General features: G+C 40.6%; 1 pseudogene; it reads right to left on the reverse strand.

Annotated features, from left to right (window-relative positions):
• Positions 1-3,230: 3,230 nt before the first annotated feature.
• LOC119813652 lies at positions 3,231-3,881 on the reverse strand (annotated as a pseudogene).
• Between the last annotated feature and the right edge of the window lie 8,313 nt (positions 3,882-12,194).

A 12,194-nucleotide genomic window follows, 5' to 3' on the forward strand; every position in this document is an offset into this window, starting at 1 on the left:
AAACAAACAAATATCTAAGGAATTAAAATAAAATAAGATATAAGCAAAGGTGTCAGAATAAGACAACAACAACAAACCAGAAGAAGAAGAGCCAAAGAAAAAGCACAAGAAACACATATAGGTGAAAAGACACATACGTTTGCACAAACAAGAATCCCAGAGACAAACAAAATGGAAGCATAATATATATGCCAGGATTCTGAGATTGAAAAAAGAGAATGTCCTGATTTAACATTATGAGACAAAGAACTCCAAAGATGTCATTGCATTTGTTGCATTTGTTTTATGTCGGTCATCTACTGCTGGACATGGGGCCTACCTTTAAAAGTGGTTTGTATCTCCAGGGCTACTACCTTATAGAAAACTAAATTTTCATTGGCAAGTGGTTATCAATTGGAGATAGTTTCTGGGTTAGGGAGGGCGCCATGTGCTCACTTCTTCCATCTCTAGGATCCCATCTTGTACAGACGGTTGCGGGTCCTGTGGACACCATCACAGTCTGTGAGTTTATAGGTGCCTGGATCATGCTGTGTTTAGAAACCTTGCTTCCTTGGTGTCCTTTCACCCCTCTGTCTCTTATTCTCGCTCTGCCTCCTCTCCTGCAGAGTTCTCTGAGCTCTGAGGGGAGGGATTTGGTAGAGACGCCCTGTTTAGGGCTAAGTATACCAAGGTCATTCACTCTTCACATTTCTGGCTGTGGGTTTTTGTATTTGTTCCCATCTGCTGCTGGAGGAAGCTTCACTGATGATGACCGAAAAAAGCAGGGCTATGTGAGGATAGTAGAACGGCATTTGGAGCCATTTTATTGGTGTGTTCTTTTAGCAGAACTGTAGTACTTGGTCTCCCTGGGTCATGACCTATATAGGCTCAGGTTCTTGGCTGCCTCAGCAGTGCCCTGTGTGAGTTCCATCACATAGAGTAGGTTTCAAATCAAATCAGATATTGGTTCGTTACTCCCCAAAGTAATTTGTGCCATTATCACACCATCATATTTTTTTAGGCAGGTCACTATGGTAGATCACAGGATTTGTAACTGAATCGATGTTTACCCTTCTTCTTACATAGTGTGAATAGTACCTTCTGGTACATTAATATTATTCTGTAGAAAATAGGAAAAGATCTTTACCAACCCCACATCAGACAGAGAGCTGATCTCTAAAATATACAAAGAACTCAAGCAATTGATCATCAAAAGAACAAACAATCCAATAAAAAATGGAGTACAGACCTAAACAGTGAACTCTCAACAGAGCAATCTAAAATGACTGAAAGACAGTTAAGGAACTGTTCAACATCCTTAGCCATCAGAGAAATGCAAATAAAAACAACTCTGAGATTCCATCTTACACTTTCTCAGATTTCATTCCAGAGAGAGTTGTTTAGTTTCCATGAGTTTGTAAACTGTTATTTTTCTTCTGTTGTTGTTGCTATCAAGCTTTAATAAGTTGTGGTCAGATAGCAAGCAAGTTGTTGTTTTGATTTTCTTTTATCTGTTGAGACTTGCTTTGTGTATGTATATGTGGTTCATTTTGGAGAAGTCCCAAGACACGTTGAGAAGAAGGTATAATTTGGCGTTTGGGTGAAATACTCTGTAAATACCTGTTTAGTCTGTTTGCTTGGTGACGCCATTTCTCTGTTTAGTTGCTTCCCTGCTTCCCTGATGGTGAGCTCAGCAGGTTCAAGGGAATGCCCAAGGGAGATGCAGGGATGAGATGGTGGGGAAATATATAGGAGAAGATCTGCTGGAGATGGGGGATAAGAGGAAGGGGAGGCCACAGCAGGTGGTGTTCTGCAGAGCTGGGGATGAGACTGGGGCCTGAATGTGGAGGAAAGAAGGGAGAGTGAAGATCTCTACCTTCATGGTTGAGACAGGGTCTCTTTCTGAACCTAGAGTTCACCAATTTGTCAAGTCTAGCTGGGAAACAAGCTTCAGAAATTCCCCCTGCTTCTGACTCCTCAAATCTGGGATTTCAGGAATATGTGGCAGCATCCTTTTTCTTGTGGGACCCAAACACAGGTTTCCAAGATTTTACAGCAAGAACCTTACTGGTTTGGATACCTCCAAATTCCCTTATTATTTTGCTCAACAAATTACAATCATATACTTATGGGTGACAAACTGATGCTATGACATTTGCATATAGCACATAATGATGGACCTAAGTAAATTAACATGTCTGTTATCTCAAATGCCTGTGTTAACTTCTCATGTTATTTTATACTCTTTGAGCAATCTCTCTCCATTCACTGTATCCCAGGCCTCTGGTAATCACCATTCTACTCTTTGCTGTTAAGAGTCTTATTGCTTTAGAACATATATATTTTGATTAGAGTCTTATAGTTCATTTTTCTTTCTCAGGCTTATTTCAACTTAAAATAATGCCCTCTTGATTCCTATACATTGTAACAAATGATATTCGAGTATTTTCTTTTTTTTAAAGTTGAGTAATATTCCAATGTGTGTGTGTGTGTGTGTGTGTGTGTGTGTGTGTGTGTGTGTGTGTCTTGGGCACTTACACTAATTCCATAACTTATGCTCGACTTAGTTCTAAATCAAATGGCAGACAAAACAATATTGGTCAGACAGAGAACCAAATATCAAGTTAAGGATGAATGAAGCTAAAGATGTAGTCAAAGTGACAACCACAAACTACAAATGTTGGGCCTTGAAATTTGAGAAATTTCTACTTGTAGACTTAGGACATCCTGCTTGAATATAAGGTTTTACAAATGAAGGAGATAGGTTGCAGGATGGGTCTGTAAGCAGTTTCCCCTAGGAGAAAAGGGATGGAGATGTCTGGACTACTTGATCATGCTTCCTCTTAAGTTATTAAGGCAATTTCAGCCTTATCCAAATTACAGGAATAACAAAGAGATGACATCCTTGGGAATGAGTGTATTAATTCTTTTGATTCTTGCAATGACTATGGAGTAGGTCTTATACTGTTTTACAGATGTGGAAACAGAAGCACAGAGAACTTCAGCTCTAACTTGCCCAGTCCCACAGTGAGGATGCTCTACAGTCAGGGGTTTGCCCAGGAGGGCACATTTTCACTCATACTTGCTCTCTTGCACCTCCATTTTTTTTTTTTGCCTTTTCTTCCAGTTTATTTCATGTTCCCACGACGATAACAATCCCTTTAATTTAAACTAAAAACCATAGACTTCCTGAAAGGGTGGCGGCAAAGGAACGGTGGTGCCAAAGACAGAAGGAAAGGTGCGTGGGGCAATCAGCGAAGCGTCTTGACTGGGCTCTTGAAGTTTCTGGCGGCTTGGAGCTGCAGTTGGTAAGCCATTGGATGAATCTTGAAACTGTAGAGCCTGGGTACAAACTGGTTGGCGGGTCGGTTGGGCCGGTACTCTGGATGCACCATGAAGAGCATGTGAGGGAAACCAGTGCCGAAGTAGGAGCCATTGGTGTGATGGTGCCGTGATGATTCGGGTGTGTGCACGTCCATGCCCTTGGGGCAGTAGAGCTTCACCATGGCCTCGCCTGGGATGTCCGAAAGGCCAATAGGAAGCATCAGCAGGTTCTCACAGTACACGCGAGGACAGTAGCCAAAGGCTCCCTGCTGGTACTTTTCCAACATTTGGGCGATGCCTTGGTTGGTGAGGATGTAGTGGGCGTGGATCAACCCATAAAGCATCTCCGCTGCCTGTTCAATCAGGTTACTCTGGTGGGGGTTGTCCTCTAGCTCTTCATTAGGCCCCAGGTCCAGGATCATGTCTAGAGCTTGGCGATAGTGAGGCACCTGCTCATTGAGCCCAGTGAGATTAAATTTGTCCTGGATGTAGTCTTCATCCACCTCACAGAAGAATTCATTGCCGCGGAGCCCACAGAACTGGAAAATTCAGGACACCTCCTCAGAGCTACTCATCTTCACGTCGTCGGCAGGACAGGGACTGGGACTGGGGCGGGGAAGGGGGAGTTGTGCTTCGAAGGAACGACAGCAACCGCTACAGCGCAGGAAGCCGACCCGACCGCTGCAGCTGCACCTCCATTTTTTTAAACTTGTATTTTCTTCATCCTTTAAAAAGTATTAATTTATTCTTTGAAAAATAATAAGGAGGCAAGAATGAAAAAAATTCTCTAAAAATTTCTTTCAACTTTCATCGTCTCTAACATGCTTTTATGTTTATTGTGGAGCTGTCTGGGTGGGTTTAGTTTAAATTCCTCAGAAAGAGGAGAGGATTGGAATAATATTATATACAATTTAAAATATTATTTTGATGAACAGTTATAGTAGGTAACCGTAACCCAATTCTGTGTTCAATGTGGAAAACCTAACAGTTTAAAGAGTGACGGACAGATGGAATTTTGCTCATGCGTCCAAAAAGGAAATGTGATTTCACATGCATATTATATGCGTGTTTATGAATGCAATCATGGTGTCTGGAGCCTAGGTAGGAAACTCTGATGCAAATCAGTGAAGTGAGATATAAAAATAAAGCATTGCATGACAACTCCTAACGGAGAGCCATGCTGCTGCCTTTAATAAAACCACTTGGGGATATAAACCCGTTTTGTAAGTGCCTGAAGGGCTCTGAGTTTCCCTGGTGAAATTCATACATCACTAAACGAACGTTTGCTGGCTATAATTCAAGGAGCAGCATGCTCAGCATACCTCCACGAGATGCCAGGATTGGGATTGCCACCAGTAAATCCTGCATTTACTTTGTATGAGAAATATGTAGACCGCTGTATACTTTTTTTTCTCAAAAGAAATTCACTGAAGCAAGGATTTAGAATTATAATCTAAATGAAGACTAGAACATGTGATTTAGGCAACAAACACACATTGTGTGTGTGAAAGGGCACTCACTGCCTGCTTGTTTCCAGCAAAACTGCCTTTTAATGCTGTGCTTACAAAATGTCCAGCCCATGTTTAAATAGACTAAGGGCAATTTGGAATAGTTTTTTTTGATGGAAGTTATTTTTCTCCTCAAAAATCAACTTGAATTCACAAACCTTCAAAAATAGCTTCACATCAATGTAAGTTCTACTTATGGAATAAATAGTTCACAAAAGTTAATGTTTTTTTTTTTGTTTTTTGTCAAATGAATTTGGTAGTTGGCAAGTCTCAAAAATCTTTAGTTTTTGCCAACCCTAGAATGGCTCCCTTAATTAAGATATATAATTCCTTGTTCCCATATCCACCCTTCCTATATCCCAACCATCCTATTCCCCCAAGCTCTCCCCATCCTCCACTTCACACTTTTCTCTCCCCATCCCCCCATCCCACCCACCCCCAAGTTCCCATTTTTTTGTCCGGCAATCTTGTCTACTTCCAATATCCAGGAGGATAACTATATGTTTTTCTTTGGATTCACCTTCTTATTTAGCGATGTCCTTTATTTATGGCTAGAAACCAATTATGAGTGAGTACATCCCATGTTCATCTTTTTGGGTTTGAGTTACCTCACTCAGGATGGTGTTTTCTATTTCCATCCATTTGCAGGCAAAATTCAAGATGTCATTGTTTTTTACCGCCGAGTAGTACACTAATATGTATATATTCCACACTTTATCCATTCTTCCACTGAAGGGCATCTAGGTTGTTTCCAGGTTCTGGCTATTACAAATAATGCTGCTATAAACATAGTTGAACAAATGCTTTTGTAATATGATTGGGCATCTCTTGGGTAAATTCCCAACAGTGGGATTGCTGGGTCCTGGGGTAGGTTGATCCCGAATTAACTGAGAAACCTCCACATTGCTTTCCAAAGTGGTTGCACAAGTTTGCATTCCCATCAGCAATGGATGAGTGTACCCCTTACTCCACAACTTCTCCAGCAAAGGCTATCATTGGTGTTTTTGATTTTAGCCAATCTGACAGGTGTAAGATGGTATCTCAACGTTGTTTTGATTTGCATTTCCCTGATTGCTAAGGAGGTTGAGCATGCCCTTAAGTGTCTTTTGGCCATTCGAACTTCTTCTGTTGAGAATTCTCTGTTCAGTTCAGTGCCCCATTTTTTAATTGGGTTAATTAGCATTTTAAAGTCTAGGTGTCCAGGAAGATGCCCCCAGCTAGTTCCTTGGGCAGCTGAGGAGAGGAAGCCAGAAATGTCCAGATCCTATTGCCATACTCATGAATATCTTGCATATCACCATAGAACCTTCACCTGGAGTTGGATGGAGAAAATGACAGAGCCCCACATAGGAGCACCGGACTGATCTCCGAAGGTCCTGATGAGGAGCAAAAGGAGGGAGATCATGAGGAAGGAAGTCAGGACCGTGAGGGGTGTGTTCACCCATTGAGACGGTGGGACAGAGCTAACGGGAGACCACCAAGTCCAGTTGGAATGGGACTGATGGAACAGGGGACCAAAGCAGACTCTCTGAATGTGGCTGACGGTGGAGGAGGACTGAGAAACCAAGGACAACGGCAATGAACATGAACTCTACAACATGGACGGGCTCACTGTGAGCCTTGTCAGTTTGGTTGCTCACCTTCCTGGACTTAAGGGGAGCTGGGAGGACCTTGGACTTAACATAGTGAAGGGAACCCTGATGGCTCTTTGGCTTGGAGAGGGAGGGAGTAGGGGTATGGGTGGAAGGGATAGGAGGGAAGGGGGAGGAGGAGGGGAGGAGATGGAAATTTTTTATAAAAAAATGAGAAAAAAATGTTTAGTTTTAAACCTTGAATAGATTCTAACTGGGTGTGCTGGTGTATGCCTGTAATGTCAGCAATTAGGAGGTTGAGGCAGGAGTTCAAGGCCTGCCTTGCTGCATACTGAATTTAAGGCTAGCCTGGGCTTCATGATACCCTGTTTAAGGCTAGCCTGGGCTGCATGATACCCTGTTTAAAAAGTCAAAGTTCCAAACAAAACTCACCCACCTACCAAGCAACCAACCTGACAACTAACCAACCAAATAAAAAACAAATAAATTCCAGCTGATGAACTTGAACTTCTCCTTCAATAAATAAAAGTTACATTATTTGTCTACTAATATGTAATGTTGATGACTTGTTAAAACCTAGCGTGTGACTTAATACAGGTGGGCTGACCAACTCAGCTATCACCCAGGCCCAGAACCATGGCTATGAGTTGGTTCACCCCAACACCCACCTCGTATTTGATCTTTTGGAGCAGGTAATGGGGACAAACTTACAGATCCAAAACAGCAGGATCTCCATTGCACAGGACAACATGATAGTCAAGAGGAGCCCCATTGGGAGCCTGTATTAGTGGTGTAGCAGAAGTCAGAGGTCTCAAGTCAGGCTAATGACTTGTGGCAAGGAACACTTGCAGGTAAAGATGAACGGACTAAATGGTAAACTCTGTGACTCAATGGGTCACAGCAGCTTCCAAAGCAAGATCCTTCTTCTTTTTCTTGTTTCTTTGTTTTATTTGGTTTTTCTTTTAAATTTGGTTTCATTTTGTTTGTGGGGAGGTTGCAAGGGCAGAGGACAGATTCGAGAGGACAGGGAGATAAGTGGCATTAAGATGCATGATGTGAAATACACAGAAAAAAATCAGTAAAAGTAAAAAAAAAAAAAACCAACCCACAAATACTATGCTCAGTGCATAGCCATACAGAAGGAAGTGGGGCACGGTTATCAGAATAGTGAGGCTTCATTTATTTGCTGCTTATTTTGAGAACAGTGACCTAGACCTCTTGTGAAATATCCTTCTGCAATTTCTCCACCTATAAATAACTGGCTTTGAGGCTGGTGGCTTCTAATCAGTGAATTATGATTGCTGACTGGGGCTCCATTATCAAGCACAGCATTGATGGGGCATTTAATCCTCATAACAACCCCGTGAAGTAAGAATTATAATTACTTTCATTCACTCCCAAGCATACCAACGCCCAAAAAGTTTAGCCCACTTGGAAAAAAATACTGTCAAACCATGTGGATATAGCAGATATTTATTTTGTTTTGCTACTTTCTGGACCTCAAGACACTCCATGTTTTCAATTCTTGCATAATTTACTGAGTTTCTGGGCAACCACCGCAGACCAGCGAAGGATATACTCAGTATTCACACCAAGTTCTACAGCGGTGTTTTAAAGACCGAGAAGGGCATATTCACAGGGCTTGAGAACAACTTTAACAGGCAGTAAGTAACAAAGCTGCCTTAGAGGTCTTTCTTGGGGGTACCTTGGCATGTACCTAAAGTGTTCACCTTTGTCCTTTTTAGTTCTACAAGGCTATAGTTCTTTGTAGGCGTATTATAGCTTACGACTGTCTAACAGGCGAAACTTCCGCTCTGTCTTTTGCATATGTAAGCACAAGAATAGACAGTACATTTATTCTCAGGGCTGTGTTTAGCAGGGCTGTGCTTATCCATGGTGGAAATGAAAGCATACTTGAGAAAAACTCTGAATGAAATTTCTGGATACGAGGGATCTGCAGTTGGTTGTTTACAAGATCAAGTTATCATTTACAAACTCTTGATTTTAATATTTTTAAACCAGTTGGAAAATATATAACTTGACATTTTAAAAGGTGTTCAATTTATCAGTTGAAGGTGGTATGTCCTTCCAGCTGCACAGGCTGCTGATGTGAGTTCATAGCAAAGGCAGAGACAGCTGTAGCCCTGCCTAGACTTCAGTGGAAAGCCACAGAGCAACTACTGAAGCTTAGAGCAGAAAGAGATGCCAGGGCCAGGCAGCCGCCAGCCAGCAGACAGAAGCAGGAGGAGTAGGACATACAGAAGGAAAGAAAGAGAAAAAGTCCCGAGGCAAAACATAGATAAAAAGAAGCAGGTTAGACTGAATTAAAAGAGCTAGTGGGACAAACATAAACTAAAGGCCAAACATTCATAACTAATAAGAAGTCTTCATGTCCTGTTTTCGGAGCTCGTTGGTAGCCCAAAAGAAAGCCTGCCAAACCAGGCTGGCATCGAACTCACAGAGATCTGCCTGTCTCTGCTTCTCAAGTGCTGGGATTAAAGGCTTGCGCCACCGTGCACAGCTGGGTTTTTAGAAAATTTGCACATGTCTAAGGAGTTATCTTTGTGACGAGACCCAACCCTAAAGGAAGATTCACTTATATTTTGTATGCACCTTGTATAGAGAGTCCTGAGAATAATTTTGTACATAGTTCTTCTGTACTAAGATTACAGTCTATATCATAAAGTCCTGTGGAGCTTTCCTCTTCCAGAGTTAGGTCAGTGGCAGAAAACTTTCAGATTCTGAATTGTTTTGTACTTTCATGTGAGGGTGCTCAGTTTGTATTTGTAAAAATTTTTTTTCTTAATTTTTTTTCATTTTTGTTTTTTGTTTTTGTTTTTTTTCCTCATTTTTTTTATTAAAAATTTCCATCTCCTCCCCTCCTCCTCCCCCTTCCCTCCCCTCCCTTCCACCCATACCCCCACTCCATCCCTCTCCAAAGACAAAGAGCCATCAGGGTTCCCTTCACTATGTTAAGTCCAAGGTCCTCCCAGCTCCCCCTAAGTCCAGGAAGGTGAGCAACCAAACTGACAAGGCTCACAGTGAGCCCGTCCATGCTGTAGAGTCCAAGCCCATCGCCGTTGTCCTTGGTTTCTCAGTCCTCCTCCACCGTCAGCCACATTCAGAGAGTCTGGTTTGGTCCCCTGTTCCATCAGTCCCATTCCTACTGGACTTGGTGGTCTCCCGTTAGATCTGTCCCACCGTCTTAATATCCTTGGGAAATAACTCGTTCTTATTTTATTTGGGTGAGAGGTCAGAAATGATTACCTGAAGGCGAAATATGATTTGTTACTGATGTTACAAATTGTCTCATCAGAATCCATGCCTGTCTGTAGTTTTATGATCCGTCCTAGTACTGGGTTTATGTCTCAACGTTAGCGTTGCAGACTACACGGCTACCAAGGCTGAAAATTGCTTTTTCTCTTTTACGGTAGCTAAAGTTTGTTCACTTTAACTTTAGATCATCAAGAATGTATTCTTTTGGAAATCACCACAAAAAAATAGAAAATTCAAAAGTGGAATTCAAAAAGGAACAAAAGCTAAAAAAAAATCCAGAAAGAAATGTTCAAATGAGTGTTTCAAATTTAAACAACCGGAAGCTGGGGGAGTGAGCAAAATCCACCTAAATCCCACAAGCAGGGCATTATGATTTTATGATTTCTTTTTTTTTTAAAGACATAATGAAAAACGAGCGAGGAAATTATTCTCATCAGATCCACAACTGGAACTGACCAGATCAAATCTGCAACATCAAATTCTCTGTGAGATGAAGTAGGCATCAATTAAATTAGCAAAAATAGAAAAGAAAATTGTTCATATCAAATTCATTATTCAGATGCAGCAAATGTATCTTTGGCCCAACGATCAGACATTGAGGAGAAGCGTATTCATAAAATCTGAAAGTTGGATAAGAAAGTCTAAAGGCTTTGGAGCACTTTTCTGTTTATTGGACGATGGTTTTGGAAAATGGCTGTCATAGCCGGACATGGCTGAGGTTGTTTCTAGCAAGGCGCCATCCGATTCAAATCAGTGATTACAATTTTCCGTGGGATAAACATGGCAGAAAATTTATATTTCCCTTTAAGTACAGTTCTTCAGAATTCTGACGGAGGCTATTATAGTCTAATTTCAAAGACGAAGCGTCCCGCTGCTATTGTTACACTGTTATGTGTTTCTCAGTTTCATGATTGATTCTGGCAAGTCGAGATATTTATAACTGGAAACACATTCTTGATTAGAATCACATGAAATTAGGCTGACTATGGTGGTGAACTCCTGTAACTTCAAGACAGATACAGGAGGATTGCAAACTCCAGGCCAGCCTGGACTACGTTAGGAAACCCTGTCTCAAGGCAAACATGCAAACAATGAAAAATGTCTTAAGTAGCAAAGAAAAATCAAAAATATAAGGACTGAAAATCCAAATAAGTGACAAGTAATTGATATCTTGTTAACAAAAGGAAAATATAGGATGGGATATATGTTATATATATTGAACTTAATGCAGAAAGATAATAAGGACTAATATTTAGCAAAGACAACAAGGACTATCAAAGCATTAATATTTACAGAAAAACAAAACAAATAATATGAAGCATAAATTATTGCAAACATGCTGACCAGGTGGATGGCCATGTAATGGGATTAAAAATAAGGAAAATATAATTTCTTTTTAGGTTGAGAATTCAAATTTTAATTTTTTTATAAGAAAGTGGATATAAATATTATTCAATATAACTGGGTTTCAAATATATTGAGACGCTTCTTAAATAATAATGAAATTCTGAAATATTGGTTATGAATTTATGTTTGAATGTGTTCTATCCACAATAGCCTTAGCAAAAGATTATGGCGATTTTTAAAAGAGATGCTGTTGAACAATAGTTTAAAAACTTCAAATGGAACAGTATGTCTTTTTTAAAAATTGTTTTTATTGAGCTATATATTTTCCTTTGCTCCCTGTTTTTCCTTTCCCTTCCCCTTCTACCCTCTCCTATGACCCCCATGCTAGCAATTAACTCAGAAGATCTTGTCTTTTTCTATTTCCCGTGTAGATTAAATCCATGTCTCTCTTAGGGTCCTCTTTGTTGTCTAGGTTCTCTGGGATTGTGAATTGTAGGCTGGTTTTATTTTTTTGCTTTGCTTTATGTCTAAAGCTACTTATGAGTGAATACATATATTTGTCTTTCTGGGTCTGGGTTACCTCACTCAATATGATGTTTTCTATTTGCCTGCAAATTTCAAGATGTCATTAATTCTTTCTGCTCTGTAGTACTCCATTGTGTAAATGTACCACCTTTTCCTTATCCATTCTTCAGTCGAGGGCCATTTATGTTGTTTCCAGGTTCTGGCTATGACAAACAAAGTTGCTATGAACATAGTTGAGTACACGTCCTCGTGGTAAGATTGAGCATCCTTTGGGTATTTATCCAAAAGTGTTATTCCTGGGTCTTGAGGAAGGTTGTTTCCTAATTTTCTAAGAAATTGCCATACTAAAATCCAAAGTGGCTGTACCAGCTTGCACTACCACCAGCAATGCAGAAGTGTTCCCTTTACCCCACATCTTCTCCAGCATAGGTTGTCATCAGTGTTTGATCTTGGCCATTCTTTCAGGTGTAAGATGGAATCTCAGAGTTGTTTTGATTTGCATTTCTCTGATGACTAAGGATGTTGAACATTTCCTTAAGTGTCTTTCAGTCATTTTAGATTCCTCTGTTGAGAGTTCTCTGTTCAGGTCTGTACCCCATTTTTTAAAAATTGTATTGTTTGTTCTTTTGATGACCAATTTCTT

Source organism: Arvicola amphibius, chromosome 4, assembly GCF_903992535.2.
Source record: "Arvicola amphibius chromosome 4, mArvAmp1.2, whole genome shotgun sequence".
Classification (NCBI taxonomy): domain Eukaryota; kingdom Metazoa; phylum Chordata; class Mammalia; order Rodentia; family Cricetidae; genus Arvicola; species Arvicola amphibius.